The sequence below is a fragment of the Eptesicus fuscus genome, chromosome 17 (genome assembly GCF_027574615.1).
Source record: "Eptesicus fuscus isolate TK198812 chromosome 17, DD_ASM_mEF_20220401, whole genome shotgun sequence".
Lineage (NCBI taxonomy): Eukaryota > Metazoa > Chordata > Mammalia > Chiroptera > Vespertilionidae > Eptesicus > Eptesicus fuscus.
Genome location: NC_072489.1, coordinates 34,099,184 through 34,125,812, shown reverse-complemented (window position 1 = coordinate 34,125,812; position 26,629 = coordinate 34,099,184).

The following is a 26,629-nucleotide window of genomic DNA, read 5'->3' as shown; positions in this document are numbered from 1 at the left end:
GGGATGATATAGTCACCTGTCAGCCAACAGTTGGCCCATTACCAAAAGCACTTATCGTCAAACCTCTTCTATGGTTTAGTCAGTTTTTGCATAGGGAGAAAGAGGCTGCAATGCATTATTGTATAGATTTCGAGGAGGTACAGAACTTAATGGAAGCAAAAGACTTAGTGAATGAATGGATGAATGAGCAAGTCACTGAGGCTCTCTAAGCTCTACTTTTCTCATCAGTAAATTGAAAATGAAATACCTGATGCATGAGAATGGGTGTAAATGCTCAGCAGGATGCTTATCGTACAATCCTTAGTTCTCCAAAAGTTAGGCAGTATAATCATCACCACCACCACCATCAGGACCACCAGAATCATCACCACCACCAACACTGCCACCAGCATCATCATTACCACCACCAGCAGCCACCAGGACCACCGGCACCATAATCACCACCACCACTACCACCCACGCCACCAGCATCATCATCACCACCAAGACCACTAGCATCATCATCATCACCACCAATGCCACCAGAACCACCAGCATCATCACCAGCACCACTGCCACCAAGACCACCACTATCCATCACCAGCAGCCACAGCAGCAGCAGCATAGCATGCTGCCCACATCAGGCCTCCAGAGCAGGCCTGCCTGCCCAGAATTTTTTGAAATTCACTCCACAGGCCTCTCCTTATTGCTCATCTTGGATATCCTCAAGTTGCTTTTCCCCAGCACGGATAAGATCCAATCAGGAGCAGGCTCTGGGGAAATAATTAAGGAGACTGAAAGCATCGACCAGGAAAACAAATTATGTGTTAATTCAAGTACAATGACCAATCTCCAGAATATTTAAATTGGTTGGGCACCCTTTGTGTTATTTAAGTATTTCTTATAGATGCTAATCCACCTCACTGAGACTCCTTTACAAATGGCAGCTGCCAACAAATACCCTTGGGTAAATACACTTTAAAAGAATTATTCAGAAACGGGTGTGCCCTGTGTTCCTCTGAGAACCAAGTTCAGATTATTTGTTCCCCACTCAGTTCATCTTTTACCCCCAAATGCATTCTCTGGGAGCAATCTTCCTCTTTAGGAGTTCCTCTCTTGGGTTTTAGAGAGATTTTTTGGCTTGAACTCTTCCTAAAATTAAAGCCAACTGCTGTTGCTCTCAGATGCAGTGATATTTCACTCTGGCCGGAGCTGACTATCACAGAAACATCCCAAACCACATAAGTTCTTATTGTTTAAACTGTCTTAAGCAGCTGTTAAAACATACCCAAAGATATCAAAGCCACTCTAATTAACTTCCTGCTTCTCTGGGACTTCAAAGTCTTTCAAAAAGTTTTAAATAGGGTTTTTATAGAGAATTTGACCTAATATTTAAAGAAAATTCTGCAAGCTTGCCCAAGAAACTCCAACTTCTTCCCTTTTCCATATCCCCTTCACGCCCTACCACACAAAATCTTAGAAATTCTGCAACTAGCAATGAGAATGGAGGAGAAAATTTAAATTCTGTCATAACCACAAAGGTAGATCTCTTTATGCACACCCATGCTATTTCTCAGGTTGGTAGTTGACGTCCTGCCGGAATGGCTATCCATGCCCAAGTCCTTCCCAACCGGCAACCCTTTCCCAGCCTTCAAGACAGCTCCACTGCACCTTCTCTGGGAAGTGGCCTTGACTCTCCCAGGCTGAGGTGCCGCTCCCTTCTCTGGCGCCTGCATAGTTCCCACATGTCTACTTGGCCTTAATCACAACGAATTGGAATGTACCGTTTATATGTCTGTCTCCCTGTCTAGACTGTGAGGTCCACAGGGCAGGAACTGTTTTGTATGAAGCACTGTGCTCCCACAGCCTCACAAAGGGTTCTACACATCCATGGTCAATATATGTCTGATAATTGACTGAATTGCAACTCATTCTGGGAGAAGTAGGATTGTATTTTAATCGATCCTTTCTTTCTTTATTTTTATTTTTCTCCTTAGCCTTTCTACAAACATAACAAAGGCATTGTACCTAGTGATCACTGCTCTGAGAAACAGTGTCATAGAAATAGTGTCATAAAAATAGCCAAAACTTTGAAATAAGGCAAAAAGAAATTTAAAAAAGTAGCACATCTTTTTAGCATCACCCAAGGCCCCTTTTCTGGGACTATACATTTAGCTCATTTCATTGTTTGCTATTGACTAAAGGTCCCTAACTTAGTGAACTTGCCCATTCTCTTACACATTTTTGCCCAGTTAGAGATGCAAATAATTTCTGTCCAGTGGAACAGATAATCCCTAAGATTTATGGCCTGTCAGACATTAGCCAGTTTATATCTAACCCTAACATTTCTTTATGTAATTGCCTGTAAATATCCTTGTTTGATAGGTCGTTTCTGAGCAGGCCATATGTAACATCTTACCGGTTCCCTCATTAATTAATGAGTTAAATAAAATCTTTGGCTTATGTTTCTTTTATATTTCTCTAAGTGTTAAAAATCTACTTTCTTTCTTTTTTTTTTTTCTTCAAAATAATTTTTTAACACCAGGTGTAAAACAGATTGACATGTAAAACCAAAAGGTCAACAGGGTAGGTTCCATGGAGCCAAAGAGAGCCCTGGGCAGGAGCAGCTCTGCTAGGAATTTCCTAAAACCTCTCTCTCACACAAATGGGGACAATATGCTAAGCTCCCTGTCTCCCTCACAGGGTTATTGAGATAATCAAATGGGAAGATTTAAAGAATTTTGGAAAAGTCTTAAGCACCAGTACCCCCGACTCCAGGAAGGGGTCTTGTTGTAAAGGAAGGCCAGATTTTGCCCCAGAAAACAGTGATGGGGAGGGCAGATATGGAAGTGATACCATTATCATTAGTTAGTTACTAATAATAGGAAAGAAGCAAAAGGAAGGCCAGACATGATAGTCATGTCATTTGGGCAACTTCACCAGGAAGCTACTTTACACTCCCCAAGGAACCACTGGCCTGTTCCCTGCAGACCACTGGGGGAAGGGACTGAAAAAAAGGAGAGATAGACACATGCATAGTAAAGTTGGAGTGACTAGGGAAGGCGCCTGTCAGTCAAATCTGGGAACAGAGATTGTTGGCCAAAGTAAGTAAGTAGGGCCAATGCAAGACTGGGGAAATTTGGGGATACTCCCCAAACAAAGTAGTTCGCTCTCTCTTTTGGCTTCCTTGCATTGGCCCGTGTTCCCTCCAAGCTATGTGATGCCACACGCAATGGACTCATGGACTGCAGCAGGGAACACAAGCTAAGCTAGCCTGATGCTGATCTGAACTCTGCTCCAATATGGAAAGGAAATTCTCAACATGGCTCTGTTCTAGCTCTTCTGAAGCCACAGCTAGACTTCTTCCTTAGGGGGGCCCGAGGTTGGTGGGTGGTGAAGGGAAATGGGTCCTTGAAAACTCAGAGGTTGGATTCCATAGAAATAAAGCTTTCTATAATATCTCATTCTCCCATGGGAGTCTCAGAAAATTCCTTTTCTCAGGATATCACAAGAAGCCCACTCCCACTAGCAACCAGTGAGATGAGGACCTCTCCTCACTGATAACAGGAGACTAGAATGAACACAGATAGTAAGGAGCTACTGCCATCTCCAGATTAAGCCATATCGCCTCTTGCCTGAACATTAGATAGGCCTTCTAGAACTTCTGCCCCCATCCATTCTGCACACAGCAGCTGGTGTGCTTTCAAAACTGTAAAAGAGATACTATCACACCCCTGCTTCAAGCTCCCCAGTGGCTTTCCAACACTCTTAGGATAAAATTTAAGCTCTATATTTGGGACTACAAGATGCTATGTGATCCAGCTCCATGGCTAACTTTCCAAGCTCATCTCACCCCCACTCATTTTGCTCCAGCTCACCCAGGTGTTATTAGCTTTCTCAGACATGCTTAGCTTTCTCACCTCATGGCCTTTGCACTTGCTGTTTCTTCTGCCTAAAACTTCCATCTCCATCCCACTTTCTCCACATTACTGGCCTTTTCTTTTGATGTTAACTTAAATTTCACCCTCCCAAAGAGACTTCCCCTGCCATTCTTATATCTACCATTCTTCTCTCTCTCTCTCTCTCTCTCTCTCTCTCTCTCTCTCTCTCTCTCTCTCTCTCTCTGCCCTGTTCTTTTCCTTTACAGCACTCCCCATAATGTGAATATGCTTATGTATTGTCTGTCTCCCCAACCAGACCATAAGTACTACATCAGCAGAGACTGTGTCTCGTGTGTTTGCCTTCGTGCCTGGCACATAGTAGGTGCTTGGTACATATTTGTTGAATCAATGAGAGTAAAGACATGAGAAATGTTAGCTGGTGCCAAGTCTGTATACATTTCTGAACAAGACCAATACAGGTCCCATCCCTTAATCTTGAGCAAAAGTTTCAAAAGACTGTAGCCAAGAAGAAAATTTTCCAAGCTCACAAGGCATCAACTCAGAGCCACTTTCAAGAACAGCACTCCCCAGAAATGCTTTGTCTCAGGAACTAGTAATAACAGGTCTCCTCACCAGGCACTTCATTTCATAACTCCGAAGATATGGAATGTCTTCAGGAAAAGAGAACAGCCCTTTCTTCCAAGAATTAGATGTTACCTAGAAACTCTACTGCATCTGTACCCGAGAGCTAGGTTTAAAGCAGATGAAAGAAGCAATCAATTGGAATTCAAGAATATTTCAACAGCAAGGGGAGAGAAAAATCCCAGAGGCCTCACAGACCCCGCCGTGTTGGCTTCAGGGCATCGGATTACATGGCTCCCTCTAAACTAGTCTGTGTTCCTTAATCAGAGCCCAAGGATACAGCTCCATTTCCTGGGCTTTAGGGTGGTACAAAGTCTGTGATTGCTCTTCCCAGGCACTCCAACCACTTGTGCAAAATGCCCTGGTCACCTTCAAGATTCCCCCACAGGCCCCTGGGCTGCCCTGATTCAGCTCCAGGCCTCCTGTGGAAAGATACCTTCAACAGGAGATGCTCCTTAAGAGCTGCTGGTTGATGGAGTGCTGTCTGCTTTCTCGTTTTTCATGTCAAGGATATCAAACAGCAGCAAAAAAGGTCATGGCAGCAAAATGTGTTTCCTAGAAAGGTGTCTGGTGGGGAAAAGGCCAAAAAAAAATTTAGTTTACCATGCAGCTGGCCCACAAAGATTTGCCTTGAGATCAGACTCTGCTGGAAATCAGCCCCTGGAAGTGCCCCTAAAAGATACGTGGCCGCCCTGGTCAGGTGTCTCAGTTGGTTGGAGTGTCCTCCCAAACACCAAAAGGGTGCAGGTTCGATTCCCGGTCAGGGCACCTATCTAGGTTGTGGGTTCAATCCCCAGTCGGAGTGCATTCAGGAGGCAACCGATCAATGTTTCCCTCACATCAATGTTTCTCTCTCTGTCTCTCCCTTCCCCTCTCAAAAAAAAAAAGTAATACATTCAATTAATTAATTAATTAAAAGGCACATGACTAACTATGACACTTGAGGCAGGGGTGCGAATCACCTCACAATCCGAGATAGGTTTATGATGGCAGAGAACACCATTCTGCCAGGTTTTCCTTTTTCAGATGCCAAAGCTATTTTTCTCCACACCAGCTAATCTGCCTGCCCTCAAAGGCCAAGCTGCAGCCTTCACAGCCATGACCCCCCCCTACACACACACACACACACACACACACACACACACACACACACACACACTCACACACACATTCATACACACACTCACACACACACTCACACACACACACACTCACACACACACTCACACTCACACACACACTCACACACTCACACACTCACACACACACACACACACTCACACATACTCATGCAGCCTCTGCCCAGAGCCCTCAAGTCCTAACCCGAAATCCAAATTGAACTGTTCCTCTTAACACTCTGAGGCCAGTGCAGTCCAAGAAGCTGTTCTTCTTCCCCCAAATGCATTACACTCACGATTTCTTCAATCTCGGAAAACTACACACATGAACTCGTTACCAATGCTTTGTTTAATCTCTTTTTCCTTAGAAATAGTCTTGTGGCCAAAAATAGAACAGTTTCCATTCTGAGGAACAAGCAGCATCCATGGGAATTAAAGTAGTGCTTCATGCCTCTCCAGAAAATTCCTGCCAAGCACGCACACTCGGACACACATAAGCCGCTTGCACGTTCTCAAAAGCTGCTTTCTGTAGGTACAGTGGTGGTCAGGAGCCAAGAGTCCGCTGTTTATTTTCTACCCAAGAAAGTTATCAGAAAAGAGTACGAGGGCACCTCAAGGACGTTTCATAAGAAACATCTAACTTAATCTAGTGTCATGACTTTGAAAATGGCCCCATTTCCATCCCTCTTCCCGCCCACCAACATCCCAGAATTCCTCTCAAGACTTACTCCTCTGAAATCTCAAAGCTTCTCTCAGCACAAAGTTCATGGCCTTCATTCTAGCAAGCCACTGTTGGGTGATTAGCCGGAAGCTCTCTCCAAAGTTATCCCTAGGATGGAACCAGAAATGGCAAAGTTAGGAAAATCTCCTCAAGCTTCAATGCTGAACAATATGCACAGGTGAAATCAGACTGGGGTAAACTGTCGGAATACCAGTCATCCAGGAAATTATGCCACTAGCACAAAATATGGGAGTGTTTTGCTAAAAGTTTATTATTCTCAGTATTTCTATGATCCTCTTTAATGGAGCTTACATGGTTACAACAACATCTCCTATGTTTACATTTGAACATGCGACCCATTGTACATCCTCCAGCCCCTCCTAAGCAGGGAGTGGGTTTGCTATAAAATCTGTCAGGACTACATTTTTATGTGCAGCTGGTAAGTATTTGGTTACTGTTGAGAAAAAATGAAGAGTCCTTCAAAATAACCATCTAATGTTGCCACCAAAGGTAGGAAAGACCAGTAAGCCAATGTAGAGAGAGTGAAGGAGAGGCCAAGAAATGGAGAAACCCATGAGAATACGGAGGAAAAGAGGAAGTGGGAGAGAGAGAGGAATCAGAATGTCAGACATTAATTGGTGGAGGGTAGAGATGAACAGAAGCAGGTTGACTGATCCAAGTTGGAACATAGGAAGACAAGCATGGCAAGGGAGAGAGGATGGGAAAGGGAGGCGGTATTGCCAAGTGGTTAAAGGTCAGTAATCTAGCAGCCTGGTTACATTGGGCCAGTTCATCCCTCTGTGCCTCAGTTACTTCACGTATTAGATAGAGAACATACGATCTCATGGAGATATGTGCAGATTAAATGAGCTCATACATATGATGCTTAGCACAGTGTTTGGTGCTGAATAAACATTTAACAAATATTGGCTACTTTTATTGCCAAAGGACAAATATGTTGTTATATTTCCATCAGAGAATATTTGCTTATGAGTTAAACCTCCAGATTTCTTGTCCTTATTCTTCTAGTGCACATAGGAGCAAAAACATTTATGAGGGAGGCATGAGCCCAAGCAAGTGTCAGTGAAAGGAGGAGCTGCAGGGTAACAGCCCAGGTACTAACGAGTACTCAGAACATGAATGAGACCTCTGACATTGAAAAAGAAGGAATTCATAACTACCAGTTATTTACAACCATTCTTTTCTACTTCATTCGTTCATTCACTCAACATTGTCCAAGCAACTCTTTAAGCCTGCACACATTTAGTCTTGCTCTGCTCCAGCTAATCTTTCTAACATCAAGGTGAGCCCTTTCCACCAACCTCACTACTTTAGAACTGTACCCAGGTAGTTATTCAATATACATTTCTTACAAGCCTGCCCCCTTGCATTTACTCAAGCTGTCTGCTCAGTCTGGACTTCTCTTTCCTTTTCCTTCAGTCTAGCAAGATACTAGTCATTCTTCCAGGCCAAATGTTGTGGGGTTTTTGTACCCTCTGTTTTCTTCTCCCCGACTGCCCAGCAGAACAAATCTCCTCACCTCAGCACCCTTGTTGTACACACAGTGAACACATATACCTTGTTATGGGTAGAATCATGTTTCACAAAGAAGATATGTTAAAGTCCTAACCTTCTGTAGCTTATTTAGAAACAGGATCTTTATAGAGGTAATCAAGTTAAAATGAGGTCAGTAGGATGGGCTCTAACCAATATTACTGATGTCCTTATAAAATGCGGACATTTGCACACAGAGACAGACTTGCACAGAAGGAAAATCATGTGAAGAGATACATGGAGGAAGCCAATGTGAGGGTGGAGAATTGAAGTGATTCATCTTCGAGCCAAGGAATGCCAAAGATTGCCAGCAAATCACCAGAAAGTAGGAAAGAGGCATGGAACACATTCTCCCTCAAGCTCTCAGAAGGAGTCAACCCTGCGAAACGTTGCCTCAAAACTGAAACAGTAAGTTGCTCAGTGCCTGAGACTTGGTTATAGCAGCCCTTGGAGGCCAGTCCACACCTGCATCACAGCATGTGTTCAGTTTCCAGGTGTGCTCTTTACAATTGGGCACTGGGTCGTATTTGACTTTGGATCTCAGGCCTCTTATAGGATGTGGCGAGTAAATGGGTCCCTGAACTTTAAATTCTTATTACATAATCCTTTAAGAATCCATAGTCTAGAACAGGGGCAGCAAATCATGGCTCATGGGACCAATCCAGCCCACTGTCTGTTTTGGTAAATAAAGTTTTATTGGAATGCAGCCACGCTCACTCATCGATGTTTTGTCTGTGGCCAATTTCACACTATAACCACAGAGTCGAGTAGTTATAACAGAGACCATATGGCCCGCAGAGACTAAAATATTTACTCTCTGGCCCTTTACCAAAAAAGCTTACTGACCCCTAGTCTCAAAGAAAAGAAACATAAATGAAGCATAGCAATAGAATCTATAATAAGAAGCATAATATGCAAATCGACCGAATGCTGAACAGCAGAACAACCATCCGGATGACCTTCTGACAAAGCCAGGGCTGCGAGGGCCTACCCTTGCACAAATTTCGTGCATTGGGCCTCCAGTAATTGTTATAATAATGCACAGATAGTACAGAAAAAGGAATGGTGGCTGAATCAAAGTCTTCATAGAGAAAGAGCCATTTGAAAAGTGAGAGACAGATTTTACTCAAAAAAGGCAAAATACTTAATTTATGCACTTTCCTGTGCTGCTTTAACTGGTGATTTCTGCATTAGACATCGCATAGTGGTTAAGGGTTGGAATTGGAGCTGGTTAGGGGAAAACTGATCATGGGCTCTATTCTCTATCCATTGAGCTTGACTCACCAGTGGCATATCCAAGATGAGATGTTCAACCTCTGGACACTGCCAAGCAATCTAGGTCAGAGACACAGATTTGGGACCCAATATAATAAAGATGAAGCCATCGAAGGAGGACAGACGACTACTCAGGAAAAGAGTGGAAAGTGAGGAAAGATGATTGCACATAAAACTCATGGAAACTTCAGAACTTAAGTGGCAGGCAAAGGAAGAGGAAGAGACCCTAAAGAATTTGAGCAGAAGCAAAACAGGAAAAAAGGAGGGAGTCATGTCTGTCCCTAAGGCCCGGGGAATGCTGCCAAAGGCCAGGAGGACCAATCCATCAGATTTGACAACTAGAAGACCACATGACCTAATTTCAACTGCTCCACACTGGCACAAAGTATACTTCAAACTAAATGATTAGGAAGAGCACACTTCAGTTATCATTAAGGGGCTGGGGGGCAGGGGGGGGGGGCGGTTGGGGATAAAGAGTGTGACAAAGGCAAAGAAGAAATTTTAGAAAGAGTTGAGATAAACATCAAAATCAAAGACAAATGGGCTGAAATTAATGCCTCAGCCATAAATCTAAATGTTATACTCTTTCTATATAGATTCTATCCTTTATCTAAATTCAAAAGGACTGAATAATAATCAGGTGCAGAGGACCCATTGGCGAGCCAAGCCAACCAAACAACTGATTAACAGCCTCTGAACAGGCATTAAGGTAATCACAGCTCTGTGCCAGGTGCTGTGCTAGTTGCTTCACACCTTATCTGATCGATGACCTTACCTGATCGCCACTATGTAGTGAATGAATATATAGAAAGTATAATCTGTGCTTTTTCCAGATGAGGATATTGAGTCTCAGGAAGGTCACACAACTACACACATTCCAAGAAGAAGCAAGAGCAGAGGTATGGAGGGGAAGGGAGAGTGAAGCCAACATTTATGGAGTGCTTACTCTATGGAAGTATTTATTTAAGAATTTATATACTTTGGCTCCTTTAAACTTCGCAACAACTCATGTGGAAGAGAGGTTGGTAAGGACATGAACTTGGAGAGGTTCAATACAGTGTCAAAGGTCAAAATTGAGAGAAAAACTTTGTTTTCCAAAGAATTCCTGCAGAACTCACAAATAAATTAAATACTGAGCAATTTGAAGGTAAGGGCAGTCTACGTTAATGCTAAAATAATTCAAAATAACTTCGAGTGCCTTCTAAGTCATTTCTGAAGGGCTCCTCTGACTCTGAATGAAGAGCAACAGAACCCCAGCTGCTGCCCCTCCCCCCCCCACCCCGACCCAGAAACCAGAAATGCCCTGACAGAGCAGCAATGGCTTCAAGCTCCTCCTCCTTGAAATACATTGTGGGGCCAGATAACTGGAAAGTTCATTCCAGCATTGAAAGTCGATATTTCCAAGCAGATTAGAGAGTGTGGCAGGTAAAGGGTGTTCAGTAATTGTTTATTAAATACTCAATTCAACTGAGACTAAGAAAGACGCTACTAAAGAATTTTGGGAAAACTTTGCAATTGTCAAAAATCACTCCCCTGTTTTTTGGAGGACTCTGTTCTGCAAGGTTTTTACTCACCCTGCTCTACACAGCTCCCAATGCAGTACGAGGTCCACGCCCTCTCCCTGCCTCATTCCTGCATTCCAGGGGTCCTCAAACTACGGCCCGCGGGCCACATGCGGCCCGCCGAGGACATTTCTCCGGCCCGCCGGGTGTTTTTGCCGCCGCTGCCTGTCCTGCTTAGCAGCCGACTCTCGTCCCGGCCCGCAGTGCGCATGTGTGGAATGTGCGCCCGCACTCTCCGACTCCCCTCCTTCTCTCTGAGGGACAGTGAACTGGCCCCTGTTTAAAAAGTTTGAGGACCCCTGGTGCATTCATTCCACAAACAAAAAAAATCCTTGCTCTGAAATGTAGGTGGTACGTTTTAGTCAACACAAAAGATAATGTTGAAAGAATGGAGCGTGCTAAAGAAAAGAAAAAAGGAAAGCGTTTGGTTTAAGGACAATCATTGTTCATGATGCCTGATGGAAGACAAGGAAATAGATTACTTGTTCTTTATCATGCTTCTAATTAAGCATTTGAGTTCTTCGTTGTTGACGATGGTGAAATAAAACCCCCCTTCTTCGCTGGTGGAAGCACTCACTGCTTCTGTAAAATAATCTGGCAATTCTTATCATGAGCTTTAGAGTAAGTCCAGCCCTTTGAGCTCTGAAGTTTACTTCCAAGGACATAAACGTAGAAAAATCGCCAGAAAAGCAGGCTGAGAAGACTATAACATATTGCTTAATCTCTGGATGCACATGCCTGTATTCGAATGCTCACCGGTTATGGAACATGCGCCATTTACCCTCTCTGTGCCTTGGGTTCTTCATCTGCACGATGGAGATGATAATAGTCTCTGCATCATGGAGCCGTTAAGAGGATTAAATGAGTTATTAAATGTAACGTTCTTTACAATCATTTTCTCATTCATTCCTCATAAAAACTCCATAAGGAAGGCAAGAAAAACATTGGCCTGACCTCATCAATAATAAGCACCCAATAAATTGCAGGCTCTTTTTATTAATACTGTGTACATGACAAAAACACAAAGATGTTCATCACAATATTATCTTTGATAGTGAGAACTTGACAAAAGCTCAATAGTAAGAGGATGGTTAAATAAATGATATTCCCATATGATAAAATAGGCAGCTATTTGAAGTGTTTTCAAAAAGGAGTTAATGACATGAGGAAAATTCAGCAAATAACGTTAAGTGAAAAGATAGGCTGTGAATTTGTATGTATGGGACGATCTCAATTTTGGCACGACATTGTAATGGATAAATGGATAATGCAGTCTTTGCCCAAATCCCTTCTTTGGAGCGCATATCCCTCCCCAGCTGCTGTGACTCCCACTGCTGATAGCTCACAGCTGCACCCCTCACTGGGAATTGTTCTCAGCCCTAGGAAACGACTCATCCAAAATTAGCCCCTCCAGGGAGCCAATGACTTGCTGATGAGGGGATACAAAGGCCTACCCACTTACTTCCATTTGGAACCACTCTGAAAGGCCACCCCACATCCTCTGCTAAGTCTCAGTGGCATCTGCATTTACAGTCGGATTCTCCCCCTTCCCCCGGCACCCTTCCCCCTCACTTTCCGAAAGGGTGTCTCCAGACAGAACTCGCCCAATAAACATTCAGCCTGCAGTACTGCCCTCAGAGTATGTTTCCAGCAACCCAATTTAAGGTATTTTTACATCAAAATATGACGAGGAAATATCTCCGAGGGACAAAAATTCCTGGATTTTCCAAATTCTCTATAATGAGTCTGTACTGCTTATTTTAAATGAACAAAAAGACATCGTTTTAAGAGAGGCAGGGTCCTTCCTAGAGTGTTGGAATTAATTAATCCCATGATTTTCAATGGATAGATTTTTATCTTTCTCAGACTTGACTCTTCTTTAAAAACATTTAAATATTTTCATTGAAATGATATCACCAGTAAGTTATAAGCCTGGGTTAAATAAAAATGTGCACACATTCAAGTACATAGTGCCTCGACCTGGCCATCCGTATGTCCCAAGGCTGCTGCTGCAGCTTAAAATGTAACTCCTTTCTCTTGGAGAACTGTCTTCACATACTGTGTAATTTACTAGTCACAGAAGGAAATCAGCCTTCTTGCTTTATCACAGTGCCTTGGCGTTTTATTCTTATTAATCTTGTCTATCTGCCCACTCACCCCTCTGTCTGCTCAAATGTGACTCTGAATACCACTGAAAGGCTCAAAAGATCCAATTCTTCCTCAAAGGGTTAAGATTTTTTTTCTTCATTGAGGATACTCAAAAGAATGTGCCAGAGACTCTGACAGCAGTTTCAAAAGAGGAGGCCTTAAAACATCTTGTGGGATGATACATCCTTGGAATAAGTGTTCAGCCGGCGAGGGGAGCTCCTTGGGAAGGACAATGCGTTGAATGTATCAGCTTTGGGCGTTTGTTTAACACAAAATCCACCATATAATTTCTAGTGTTCAGCGTAATCCTCTGGTTCTAATGCCACAGGTTGTCTATCAACAGCTTCGGTTAGAGAAAAAAAAAAAAAAAAAACTTTAGAAGTAACTGAGTCAGACTTTGTACTTGTAGGTACAGTACATCTCCTCCTACGGATAAATGCCAAGTTGTTGCAATGACGCCAGAAAAAGCCATCAAGATCTATAGAAGCTGGAAATGAAAGAAAGCATCTTGTGGAAAACGCCCAGCCAAACAGTATATGCTACCTGCCGATAAGCACTTGCAACCGCTGATTCACCAGGAAAGTACAGGCAAAGCTTTTGGCTTTACATTTTTGGCATCATCAATTTGATTATCATGAAGGTGTACAATGTTCTTTTATCAGTAGCAATCTGATTTTCCTCTACCAGAAACCTCAAGTACAGCCTGATACAATATAGGTTATTCAGGCAAAAAAAATTTTTTTTTAATATTTCCATATTTGGAGGGAAGATACTACATGGAGTCTAAGGAAATCATTTGTTTTTAAAATGGCAGTGTTTCTAGTGATCCCAGTTCTGGGAGTTGATCTCAAGAAAATAATCAGATATGTAGGAAAATCTTCATGTATGAAGATGTCATCACAATGCTATTATTTATGTCTTTATAATAGCAATGGGAATGTTGCAGAAGACCAAAGAAAACCAAGGATGCTTCAAAGAAGAGGAGGGACACTGTTTAATACGCCAGCGGACTCAGGGAATAACTTTCCAAATCTGAGTGAAGGAACATGCATGGGGCTTTCCTTTATATCTCCCTGTGGTCTTTGTCCTGCAAATATGGATTATGCTTCCGGTCCTTTTCGCGGGCCTTGCAAGAAGGCCCCAGGTGTTGGGGGGTCTCCAGGCCATATCTGATGGTCTGGCCTGGCACCAGCGTTAATAACCCTCCCTCCGGGGCAGTGCACTGTCCACAGCCCCATGGCCTCTGTAACCGGTTCTGCAAGACGAGTATCTGGAAAGGAGGTAGTGACTTAATTATAGGTTATCAAGAATGTACACTGAGCTTGCTGGCGTGGATTCAGATCACTATCCCAAATATCAGGGTTACATTGGAATTAGCCCTTTTTAGCCTTCTCAGGAATAAGCTAAGTGCTCAACTCTAGGGAAATGGTTCAGGACACTGCCACATTTAACTAATGTTCCTGAAGACTTTATAATAATAAGGAAAAATACTAGTCATAATGTGGAATAAACAAAGTGGGATATATGGTTTTATACCTCATGCAATGTTTTTGTTTTAATTTGATTTGAGATAGATATTTATTGATTTGAGATAGACAGAGATAGATGATAGATAGATAGATAGATAGATAGATAGATAGATAGATAGATAGATTTGCTGTTCCATTTATTTATGCATCCATTGGTTGATTCTTGTATGTGCCCTGACTGGGGATTGAAACTGCAACCTTGGCATATTGGGACGACACTCTAACCAACCAAGCTACCCGGCCAGGGCCTGATGCAATGTTAACTACAAAAAAACATACATGAGCTAAGTAAGCAGTAAAAACCAACTAGAAGGAGAAATAACAATATGTCACCAACCAGTGGATGTCTTAGAGTAATGAGTTTGCACATCCTTTTTCTCCCTCTTCTAACTTGTCTGCATGTCCCTGACTTTCTATGGCCTGATGCAATGTTAACTACAAAAAAACATACATGAGCTAAGTAAGCAGTAAAAACCAACTAGAAGGAGAAATAACAATATGTCACCAACCAGTGGATGTCTTAGAGTAATGAGTTTGCACATCCTTTTTCTCCCCCTTCTAACTTGTCTGCATGTCCCTGACTTTCTATAATGAAATAAAAATTATAAACTTATTTTAAGGTGGAAGGAGGAGGGGGAAAGCGAGAGTTGGCTATCGTTTTACCTTGGTTTCAGACGTGATTGGGGAAAATAAAGCTGAGGGATCATTCAGACCAGGCACCAGGCTACTAGGATGGAGGGCAGAAAACCAGCCATGTGAGAAACACACCGAAAAGAATATGGCAAAAGGAGTTACCACAGTGAGAACTTGCATTAGGATAATATTTTGAAATGTTAACCAATTTCTTGTCTTTCTTTTCACCAAAGCTTTCTACTATTCAGTCAGCGGCTGAATAGTTTGGCAGGTAGGAAAAACCACGAGTCTATTCTTGGCCTCAGTTTTAGAAGCCAAAGCCTCTGAGAAGCTGGTAGAATTTGGGGCATGAAGTAAAAGAGAGGCTTGCTGGCTCTCAAGCTGAGAAAGCATTGCCCAGACTAGGATGAAGGGGGGAGTTGGAGAGGAAGCTAGGAGAGGTTGGATGCCGGTGGGTCCCCGCCAGTGGGTCCTGCCGCTGGGCCATCTTCCCTGGCTGTGCAGGAATGGGAAGGGAAAGCCACAGCCCTACACAGGCTTGAGGGTATATGTGCCCTTTTTCCAGGTAGAGAGTCAGGGAGGCTGCAAGATGCATTGCAGCTCAAAGCAGCTGCTGGGTTTCCCCATTCCAAAGTGATGCAGAATTAGGGCTAGGTTCCTACATGCCTAAGAATAGCTCAGGAGGAGTGAATTCTACCCATTACTCAGCCACCTAGCAGGATGTGTGGGAGCAGAATAGCCTTTACTCCAGAGAGCCCACTGAGTGGCCCAGGGCCTTACCAGCCTCAAAGAGCGTCTATATCTAAGGAGGTACACCCCAAGCACTCTTTCTTTTTTCTTCCAATTTTTATTTATTGATTTGAGAGAGAGAAACATTGATTTGTTGTTCCACTTGTTTGTGCATTCATTGATTGATTCTTGTATGTGCCCTGACGAGGGACTGAACCCGAAACCTTGGCATATTGGGATGATGCTCTAACCTCGCTACGTAGCAAGAGCCTTGAGGTGAGGGGGGAAAGGGCACAGCAGTGATCTGTGTGGCCTGATGACGTGGATCCGAAGGGGTGGACACCTCAGTGGCTGCCAGCACAGACAGGAAATAAAGTTCAACAAATGCATTGCCCCCAGTCTAAATGGTGGCCACAGGTGAACCCCAGGAAATGCAATGTAATCATGGGGATGGGAGGGGGCGGTTACTGAACTGACTGAAACTTAATCTCTAATACCCAAAGGAATGGGAGCTCAAATGAGAAAGTAGCTATTTCATTGATACTAAGAAGCCATCGATTGCAAAATGCATCGTTAATTTGTATTACCACTAAGAAAGAGAGATGCCAATTAATCTATAAAACAATGCTTTCTCATCACTTACAATTTTTATTTTATACTTGCTGAAGAAGCTCTTCTAGATGTATTACATATCACTCTTGTGTATATACAGAAAGCTAAGAAATTCCTGAAATTATCTTCACTTTTCAGAGTCTAACTCTTCTGAATCAATGTTCATATTTTTCTGCACAGTATTGTAATCTGCATTGACGATGAAGCATTTCTTACAAGTGCCCTCCTATTGGCTCCAGGTTTTCATCCAATATATTGCCACCCATTCTAATGGGTGCATTCTTCCTTCGCATATGCCAGCAGGCAATGCCTTTTTACATAATTAAGTAAAAAAATTTACCGGTTTCATAATCTTGTAGTAATCAACTTCTATTACCCTATATGAGGTAGTTACTTTGCAGTCATATCTCAAAAATATATAGTTGCTTCACTAATATCATATTTACATCCCCTTTGTGTTAACTTTTTGTTTCATTTCAACACTGAAACTCAGGATGATCTTTCTGAAAGCATTTCAAACAGCAACTAAACTGACAATGTATACAATTCAACTAAAGGGACAACAATATAAATACCTGTGACCAAGTTTGAACATGCACAGGCAACACCAACTCTATCAGCACTGTCACCTGGCCAATAGCAATTCAAAGATGCCATCCATGGTAGAACCCTGATTTCAGACATGTTAACATATGAGAAGGCATGTGTTAGAATTACTGCAGTATGGCCATTCGAGTTAAAGAAACATTTTAAAGTGCATTTGTTGCACACATGAGCTTGTCAAATAAGGTTATGCCCATCACACAGGTCTGAGGCCCTCCCCATGCAGCAATGCAAGACTACACTTTAATTTTAAGGCATCCAGCTAAGTGCCTAAGCAGGCTGGCCATAGGATAGGGTCTCAGGCCCTCAGTCTAATTGGCCTCGTGATATCTGGCAGGAATCGGTTCAGCTGCTGACATAAAAAGGGGGATTTAGGCCTTCACAGAAGAAATGACACAGCATCCATTTTTCTGCCCCTTTGAATACCTGATTTTCCACCTAGCCCTTAATCAGGCGGTTGAGCCTTCTTAAAAAAGAGCAGAGCCCTAACCGGTTTGGCTCAGTGGATAGAACATTGGCCTGCGGACTGAAAGGTCCCAGGTTCGATTCTGGTCAATGGCATGTACCTTGGTTGTGGGCACATCCCCAGTGGGAGGTATGCAGGAAGCAGCTGATTGATGTTTCTAACTCTCTATCCCTCTCCCTTCCTCTCGGTAAAAAATCAATAAAATTTATTTTTTTTAAAAAAAGAGCAGATTATAACCTTCCCTTCATGGCGTGGTTGTAGGGCCAGATATATAAACAAAAACTGATGGGTGCAGGGAGTAAAATAGAGACTTGTGGTTAACAGCTTGGCCTTGGAGTCCAACTGACATGGGTTCGAGTCCCAGATCTGCACTCATTTATTGTCCCATAAGTCACTTAACTGCCGTGTGGCAGAAACTAGCTAGATACTCACTAAAGCCATTTTCTCTTCTTCCTGGGTCTATACCAAGACCATAGTCTCCAGCCCCTTTGCATTCAGATGGGGCCATGTCATTGATTTCTGGCCCATGGAATTGGAGCAGAAGGGGTCTACCACTCTCTCTTATCAGCTGCCTCCTGGTTCAGAGGGCCTAAGGTAGGATTCTGACACACTACGGCAGGGGTGGGGAACCTTTTTTCTGCCAAGGGCCATTTGGATATTTATAACGTCATTCGCGGGCCATACAAAATTATCGACTTAAAGATTAGCCTGCTGTATTTGGTCAAACATTTAATTAACTCACCCCTAATGCCTTGGCAGGGCCAGACCAAATGATTTTGAGGGCCTTATGCGGCCCACGGACCGGACGTTCCCCACCCCTGCGCTAGAGGATGGAGCACCTCCATATGGAAGGAACCTGAATCCCTGAGCAACTATGTGCAGCAAACACCCTTGACCACCAAATACCTGGACAGTGACATGAGCGAAAAATAAGGCGTTGCGTATTACAGTAGTTATCCCACTTTATTTAATACCTTCTGTATGCCTGAGCTTCCTCACCCATGGCAAAGATTAAATGAGTGACTTAAACGAGTCAGCACAATGTCTGCCACACTGTAAGTACTAAATAAATAGTGGCTGTGTTATTATTGTATATATTGTCCTTATTATAGCTGAGGCCAAGAACGCAGATATAGAATTCTAACAGACAGGAGGGTTTTTGCAATGGATAGTAGGGGGAAGTAAGACTTCTATAAATATCAACTGATACAGGCCATATTTTTAAAGTGAAATTTGAGCAATCACATTTTCAAAGACTGTGAATAACATGCAAATAGTAATAAAGTCCCTGAAACAGGGAAGTGACCGATTCCCAAGCAGGCAGCGTGTGTTAAGGACCAGTGTCAGCCTCAGAAGGAAGTCAGCAGAAGCCAAGAGAAGAGGAATCTGCACAAGCCGCCCTGGACATGTTTCTCAGCACTTCCTCAGGGAGAAGGAAGTGGTCGCTGTCATCAAAATTCCACCCGCTGAATATATAATGCTAAAGTGAATGCAGAATAAAATACATGTAGCTCTTTTTTAATAGCGTGTCAGTCATCTTCATTGATTCCTTCACTGTTCCCCTGAGGTCCTCAGTTAGGAGACCTTTCAGGAGACTGCCACGGGGACAGGACACACCCCACCTGTAGTTCGGAGTCAATTCTGGGTCAATAAAGTGGTTCCTCCTTGTCAAGCGTTGCTTTGACAAGCTCTTTCTAGCTGTGTGTGCAAATGCATTCTGCTAGCCTTGGAGACTTTCCCCAGGCCATCTTGTCAATTTTTCATTCATTCATTCATTCATTCACTCACTCAAGAAGCATTTACTGAGCACCTTCTCTGTGCCAGGTACCATGTTAGCTACTGGATATCCAGCAATAACAAAACAAAGGTGGCCCCTGTGCTTATTGTTCTTACAGCTGAGTGGGGAAGGGAGGGGATAGAAAGAAATTGGTAAATGAAAAAAAATGTACAATTACATATGTAGAAAATGTTCTGAAAGCAAGAAGAGAAAAAGAAGAAACCATGATGTTCTCTAATGGGAAAGAACAAGAGAGACCCCATTTAGAGAGATCCTCCAGGAAAACCTGCCCAAGGAGATGGGGATATTTGCTTTGTCTCCTCAATAGACTAGAAAAGCCTTGAGATGGGGATGCGGGGGGCATCCCCATCGGGGGGGAGGGAGGAGGGAGAGGAGGGAATTTCCTCAACATTTGGCAATATTCCCATGCATCATAGGTGCTCATTCAATTCAATGATGAGCCTTTCCCTCTTCCAGTGAGCATCAGCCTGAATCTGAGTTTTGACCTCTCTTCTTCTGCCCATGTTTTTCCTTCCCTTTCATCAGCAGCATCAGCTTCAAGGAGATGGCCCCATTTTTCGCTGGTCTCATTCTTTTGTAAGACTTGTCCCGGTGGTCCCTCAGGCAGGCCTGTAGTTTCGGAAAAGCTAGGGGATGTTTGGGAATAGTCTCAATAACTGCCATTTCTCGCACACTTTGATGATGGCTCACACATCCCGAAATGGTTTTCAGGACTGTCTCCTTCTTAGGAGCGCTGTCTCTAGCTTCATCTTTCCTTGTCCACTCTCTTAAAGAAACACAACAGTCAGAGCCACTATTAAACGGGAAAATCAAACACTAATAATACTCCAGAGACAATAGAAGTATTATGAAAAGGAAGTGTTTAAGTGGAAAATACCCAGCTTTGGAAATAAAACTGCAGGCATCAGGACTTAAGTCTGAAACCTAGTTAAGGGATGTGAGAAATGGTGAAAAGCTCTCTTGCCATTGAGTCAAGTCTCTGGCAAATGACCCTTGATGAATCTAAATGTGCACTGGGATTTGAAACTTTCCATGCTCTTGTATTTCATCAGCTGCTTCGAGTTACTTTGAAAGAAACACATTTTTAATGAGAAATTTTCAAAAGAGAATGCAGTGCAGATGTGATTCTTTAAAACAATTATTTCCTTTGTTGATGGCTTTTTTTTTTTCACAGTACCCACTTGCAATGAAATAAAACTGTAATTAAAACTCTAAATTCACTCACTATTACTGTCCCTTTGGTCACCTCCAGAGATCCTTCAAATGTCATTGTGGAAAGAAGGTAGTATCAGAAGTGTAATGTGCTAAGATACAAGGCCTTAGATTTTTCTAATTTGGAGTCATAAATTGGTAATATGCAGGAAACTTTTAGGTGATTTGAAAATTATCACAATAAAATAAAAATCCAAGGCTATAAACCATAATATAGCTTAATTCTCTTGTGGTGGGGGTGGGAAGGAAGGCTAGAGTTTTGGTGTTTTGTGTTGTGTGGGTTTTTTTTTTTTTTTTTACTTTTTTCAACAAATTACAAACACATTGAAGAATTTAGTGACATATATGCTGCAGACATAGACCCATATACTTCCCGCAGTGCAGACATGAAACGTTCAGTCTAATTTAGCCATGACATAAGTGTATCTTTCTGAGTCTTACCCTAACTGAGACAGGGTGTGTTAATGCATCAGTTGAGTCTTTGAAGCTACTTAGAGTGATTCAAGAATGGCCTCCCCTCCCCCATTATTTCCTCCTCTTCTCCATCCCCTCCCCCTCCTCTAGCATTCCCCACTTTCCTAAAAGGCTCACCATCCTTACAAAGACACAAGCAAGCAGCATCCAAGAGTAACCCAGACTGCTTCTTTTCATGCCCAACTGAGCCATTCATCTGTAATTTCTTTCTCATTTGCTCCCTTCTTTTTCATCTTTTTTTTTGTTTTGTTTTTAATATATTTTTATTGATTTCAGAGAGGAAGGGAGAGGAGAGAGAGATAGAAACACCAATGATTAGAGAGAATCATTGATTGGCTGCCTCCTACGTGCCACACATTGGGGAGCAAGCCCCGCAACCCAGGCATATGCCTTGACCAGGAATAGAACCGTGACCTCCTAGTTCATAGGTCAAAGCTCAACCACTGAGCCATGCCAGCTGGGCAATTATTCATCTTTTTTTTAAAATGACACTATTCTCTTATTAGCTTTCACCACGTCTCCTGACTGTCGCTCTCTCCTTACTCCAATCTTCACAACACATTGCTTCTGAGTTGCTATTCCTAAGTGCAGCTGATGAATCACTCTCTTGTTCATGAAACTTCGATGCTCACTTTACCTGCATAGAGGGCATTGCAGGATTCAGTCTCAGTTTACTTTCCTGTATCCTTAGCACCTCAGCCGAGTTGAGTTGTCCTTAGGTTTCTGTATACATAGCATACTTGACCCTGTCCACACCTGCGGGTCATGCCATTTTCTCCACAAGGAATGCCATTCCTCTCAGGTCTGCATATCCAAATCCTATCCACCCTTCCAGTCCCCGCTTCAAGCAATGTTGCTCTGGGCAGTGGGCCTGGAAGGGAGACTGCAGGCCCCATAGGAATCTGAGAGTGTTTCGAAAATTCCTGGCTTGGACTTCTATCACTTTCAAGTCTTCTCTTTCTCCACTAAGCTGAAACTAGAAATAGTTGCTAATATGCTCACACCCTACAATTAATTTTCACCTTTTGCTCTTTTGATTTTTTGTTTACCAAAGAATAGAGTGGCATTGTCACCAGGAACAGTTCCGGAGGTGTAAATGGTGAAGGTGGTAAACAGTCGACCCAGCATCATTTGCAACTACTCCCTCATGACTTGAAAGCCTTAGATGAGCCCTCCTTGAGGGGATAGAAGATCACCAGGCATTGTGGGTTGGAGTGTGATGAGATCTCAGACCTGCCCGTAAACCTTAAATCCTCAAGCTCTGGACATTCCCGTCCTGCACCAAAAAAATTCACTCTCCCATGCTACAGATTTTCTATGAGGCAGGCAAATTTGATTCCATTGTCAACCTAAAAGTAGACTTCCCATATTGTCAGTATTTTGGGCCAGATTCTTTGATTGCAAAAATGCTCATGCTAATACATGTAAAGGGTGGGTGGGCATAGTGAGAATACATCAGGATCTCACAAAAAAAACCAAGAACAGGAACTTACAGTACATCCCGGTGCCTTGTGAGAACTAGAGCTAGGGAACTCTCAGGAACCAAGGTCACTTTGTTTCTTAGGGTTTATCTGCTTTCCTTAGACACCTGTTCGTTTCTCCTCTTTTTGCCATTCATTGCCTCTGTTTCTTCAAAGTCTTTTCTCCTTCATCATTTTAACTTGTACTTGGCTTCTTAAGACCTCTTTTTTCTCAACTTAACCTGTGATCTTCGTGTCCACTCCCTAACTGGCTCAGTCTCTCAGGGCCCCAATTCTACCTTACTGAGAGGGCAATGTGACTCATCCAAAGACACTTTGAGCAAGGACACTGATCAGCCTTAGTTAGGCACCCACCCAGCCTGTTAAGTATATGTGTGATGGGGTAATGGTGATGAGGACAAATAAAATAATAGCTGTGACCACTTCGTGTGCAAAGCTTCTCTTTGGAGGTAGCTGAGGTTAGAGCAGGAGATAAGACCCTTCACTGGCTCAGTTAGTAAAGGTGCTGCAGCCTAGGGCTCATCTTAGAGTCTTCTAGACCACCCATCATTGAACATGTTTTTGGGTAGTGAGAACACTTTGAATACTCTTTCACAGTTTGGGAATCTAGCCTGCAGGCTCATCACTAGGGCCTTAAAATGTTTAGCCTGTCCTCTTACCCTGTAGTAAAACACAAAGAAAGGTCTTTGCAATCACACTCACATGGAAAGATGGCTCACTTCCCATGACTCTGTGGAAGACTTTTTTAAAAATTCCCCCCACACACAATTCATTAGCTTTGTATTAGTTAGGAAGGTCCAGGATGTACCTTGTGGAAATATTTGTAAGCATAGGAGATAATTGGGCACATTTGCTGAACAGGGTTCATAGGAAAAACATTTGCCCATAGCTATTAGAAATCCAGATATTTAGTTCTAAGAGTTTGGCATTAAGGAAAATTGCCAAATATGAATTAAATCATCTCAGAATTAAAAACCCTACTCAAACAACAACAACAATAACAAAACAACAACAAAAAATACAAGCAAAATGGGGAGGGGGGAAACTAAAGCTACATTGGAGAGAATCTTAATGAACTCAGCCCCTGCATGCCCTTTTGGCATGTTGAACTGGCAAGGAGAAAAGCTGTGATGTCTGCTCTTGGTTATTTTGTTGGTAAAAAGCCAGGTTCATAAATCCTATCCTGTTGGCTTCATCTTGTTCAAAGGCTACAGCATGTACCTGGCACACCCTGGCCCGGAAGCTGACTCTGCGGGCCCTTGTTCTCTTGTTCTCTTTGGGGATGGGTTAGGTTTTGGGAGAGTGATGAAAATGTATTGCCATCACTGGGGGAAAAAAAAAAAAAAAAACTAGAAAAACACACTTCAGTCCATCCATGCTGCCATCTTCACTGAAAGGAGACATCCTAACACTTGTCATGGTCCTGATGATCGCCCTGCTCTGCAATGACTGAAAACCGAGGAGGAAAGAATGGCAGTAATCTCTCTCAACCAGGAAATGGATCTATTTCATTAAGTCAAAGGGAAAACATGGACCTTCTGAATAAAGCCAAAGGAATTTGATTAAAATTCAATATAGATACTTAATTTTTTTAAATAGCATAGTAATCTAGAAATAAAGGAAATAATGATATAAAACCCAAACAAGATAAAGAAGGTCTATATGAAACCAACAGCAAATATTATATGCATGGTGAAAAATTGAGTCGTATTAATATCAGAAATAAGATAAAGATGCCCTCTCTCATGATAAGCATCTGGAGTGGCCTATAATTTCTAGTCAATGAAATAAGACAATGAAAAGAAAAGTAAGATGTAGTTTTTGATAAGGAGATAAAATTCTTGTTTGCATATAATTTTATTGTTTATCTAAAAAGCTTGAAACAATTCATAAAAAACTGTTAGTCTGGAAAAGAGAACTTAATACAGCAGAAAGTTACAAAATTAGGCATTCAATTTTTTTTCCTCTGCACAGCAGCAACTATATTGGAATTCGATCAAGATGATAGACTGAACACAGATGACTGTGGAGCCTCCTTCCCAAATTTTTAAAAACTTAAGAAGGATAAATCCAACAAGCATTGGAAAATAGAGGGAAATCTCATTAATGACTAGAAATCGTGCACAATGCTTTGAAAATAGAAACATACACAAGAGAAAAAACTGCAAGGAGCAGAAAAGAATACAAGAAGCTCAACTCAGAATGAATAAACACAAACTGCAAATGGAGCCTTGGATCAATCAATATGTGATTAATAGTTCATAAAAATTTCACTCATGAACTGATACAAAGAGTATTTGAAAATTGAATCCAGCAGAATTTAGGAGGATAATTTCATGACCAAGTAGAATGTATTCTATATTCTATGTAGAATATATTTATGAAATTCACTACAATAACAGATCAAAGGGAAAATAAGAGTTTTAGTACACTTATAAAAGCATTTAATAAATATCAAAACACATTCCAATTTAAAAAGAAAAGAAAAACCAGAAAAGGAATAAGAGGAAATTTCTTTAACAAAGGTTGTAAGAGTAGTAGAAGCCTATAGAAAGCACCATATTGATGCAGAAATATTAAAAGAATTTTCATTAAATCAAAAGACCCGAAAACATGCTATCACTTTCATTATTAAATATTTTATAGCAGTGCTAACAAATAAGAAAAAAATTTTTAAGTAACATACATATGGAAAAGGAAAAGATATGTAATCATTTTTTGTAGATAATTGTTTGCATAAAACTCAGGGGAATAAACTAAAATTTATGGAACTCATATGAGAGTAGACAAGGCTAGTTTAAGATCAACACATAAAATTTAACATTATCTCTAATTATCTGTAAAATCATTTCAAAAATTAAAAGAAAAAATACACTATTCCTAATGGCAACAAACACAATATTTTAAAAAGTTAATCAAAATTCTAACGAAAATTTTTCTGTACCATGATTTGATTCTAAATTTCATATGAAGGAAAATGAATGAGAGAAGCCAAAATATGTTTTTAAAATAACAGTAAGGAGTCACTTGATGAATACCAAAAGGCTAAGAAAAAATATGTTAGTATTAGCTGATGGATACAAAGATGACTCACTGAAGTAAAAATATTCAAAAATGCTATGTATATGTGAGAATTTAAAATATCATAAAAGTACATTTCAGATCAATGGGAAAAGAAATAGTCATGATATTGTGAAAAATGGGTATTCATTAGATTACTACCTTATACCATTAGATTACTACTATATACCAAAATAAATTGCAGGAAGATAAAAGAACTCCCAGTCGAACTCCCAGTTGAGGGGGCAATTTGCATATTAGGCTTTTATTATATAGGATGTCCATTCAATAGATTCAAGCCTCTTGACTTCATGGGCTCTCCTCTTTCCCATTCTGCTGAAAATGGTGGAGTTCATCCCAGCATTGGGAGTCAATTTTTCAGCCCCCATAGCTGAGAGTCCAGGATCTAAGAGGCACAGAAAAGAATAAGAGCAGAACTCACCACTGCCCCAATGCAGCAGCAGTTTAAATATTCCCAGGGTCAGATCAGAGGGCCCGTGCCAACCACATGGCCTCAACATAAACACTGCTGTGACTGGGTGGTCGTGTTAATCTTACTTCCAGTGGATGGCAAGACATTGGAAAGTGAAGTGAAGATCTGCACTGTTTATTAAAATGCCTGACTATGGATGCAACTCAATTCAACAAGCAGTTACCTAGATCCCACACGGATGAGTAAGACACAGTCTGTGACCTCTAGGAATGTATGTCTTGGTTTTTATTTTCTACTCCAGATACTTAGTGATAATTACAATCGTACAGGCAAAGGCTAGTTACTCCAAACTGGTGGTTCTCAATGTGAGATCCTGGGAGTAGCAACAGCAGCATCTCCTAGAAACTGACCAGAAATGCACATTCTCAGGCCACACTCCAAACCTACTGAATCAGGATCTCTGGGAGTGGGGTTTTGCATGTGATTCTGATGTGTACTTAAGTTTGAGAACCATCACTCACTCCTCTAAGCTAAGCATTAAGCAATGCCTACATTATTTTCCTTGTAAAAATGTTGCTTAAGATCACTTATAAATACAAAAGAAGCCACTATCTAATTTGCATATGCTATCCTACCGAATAAAAGAGAAGTATGCAAATAACCATCACTCCGCTATGCCCACGATTGGGCCGGTGGCAGGCTGGGGACGGGACTTGGGG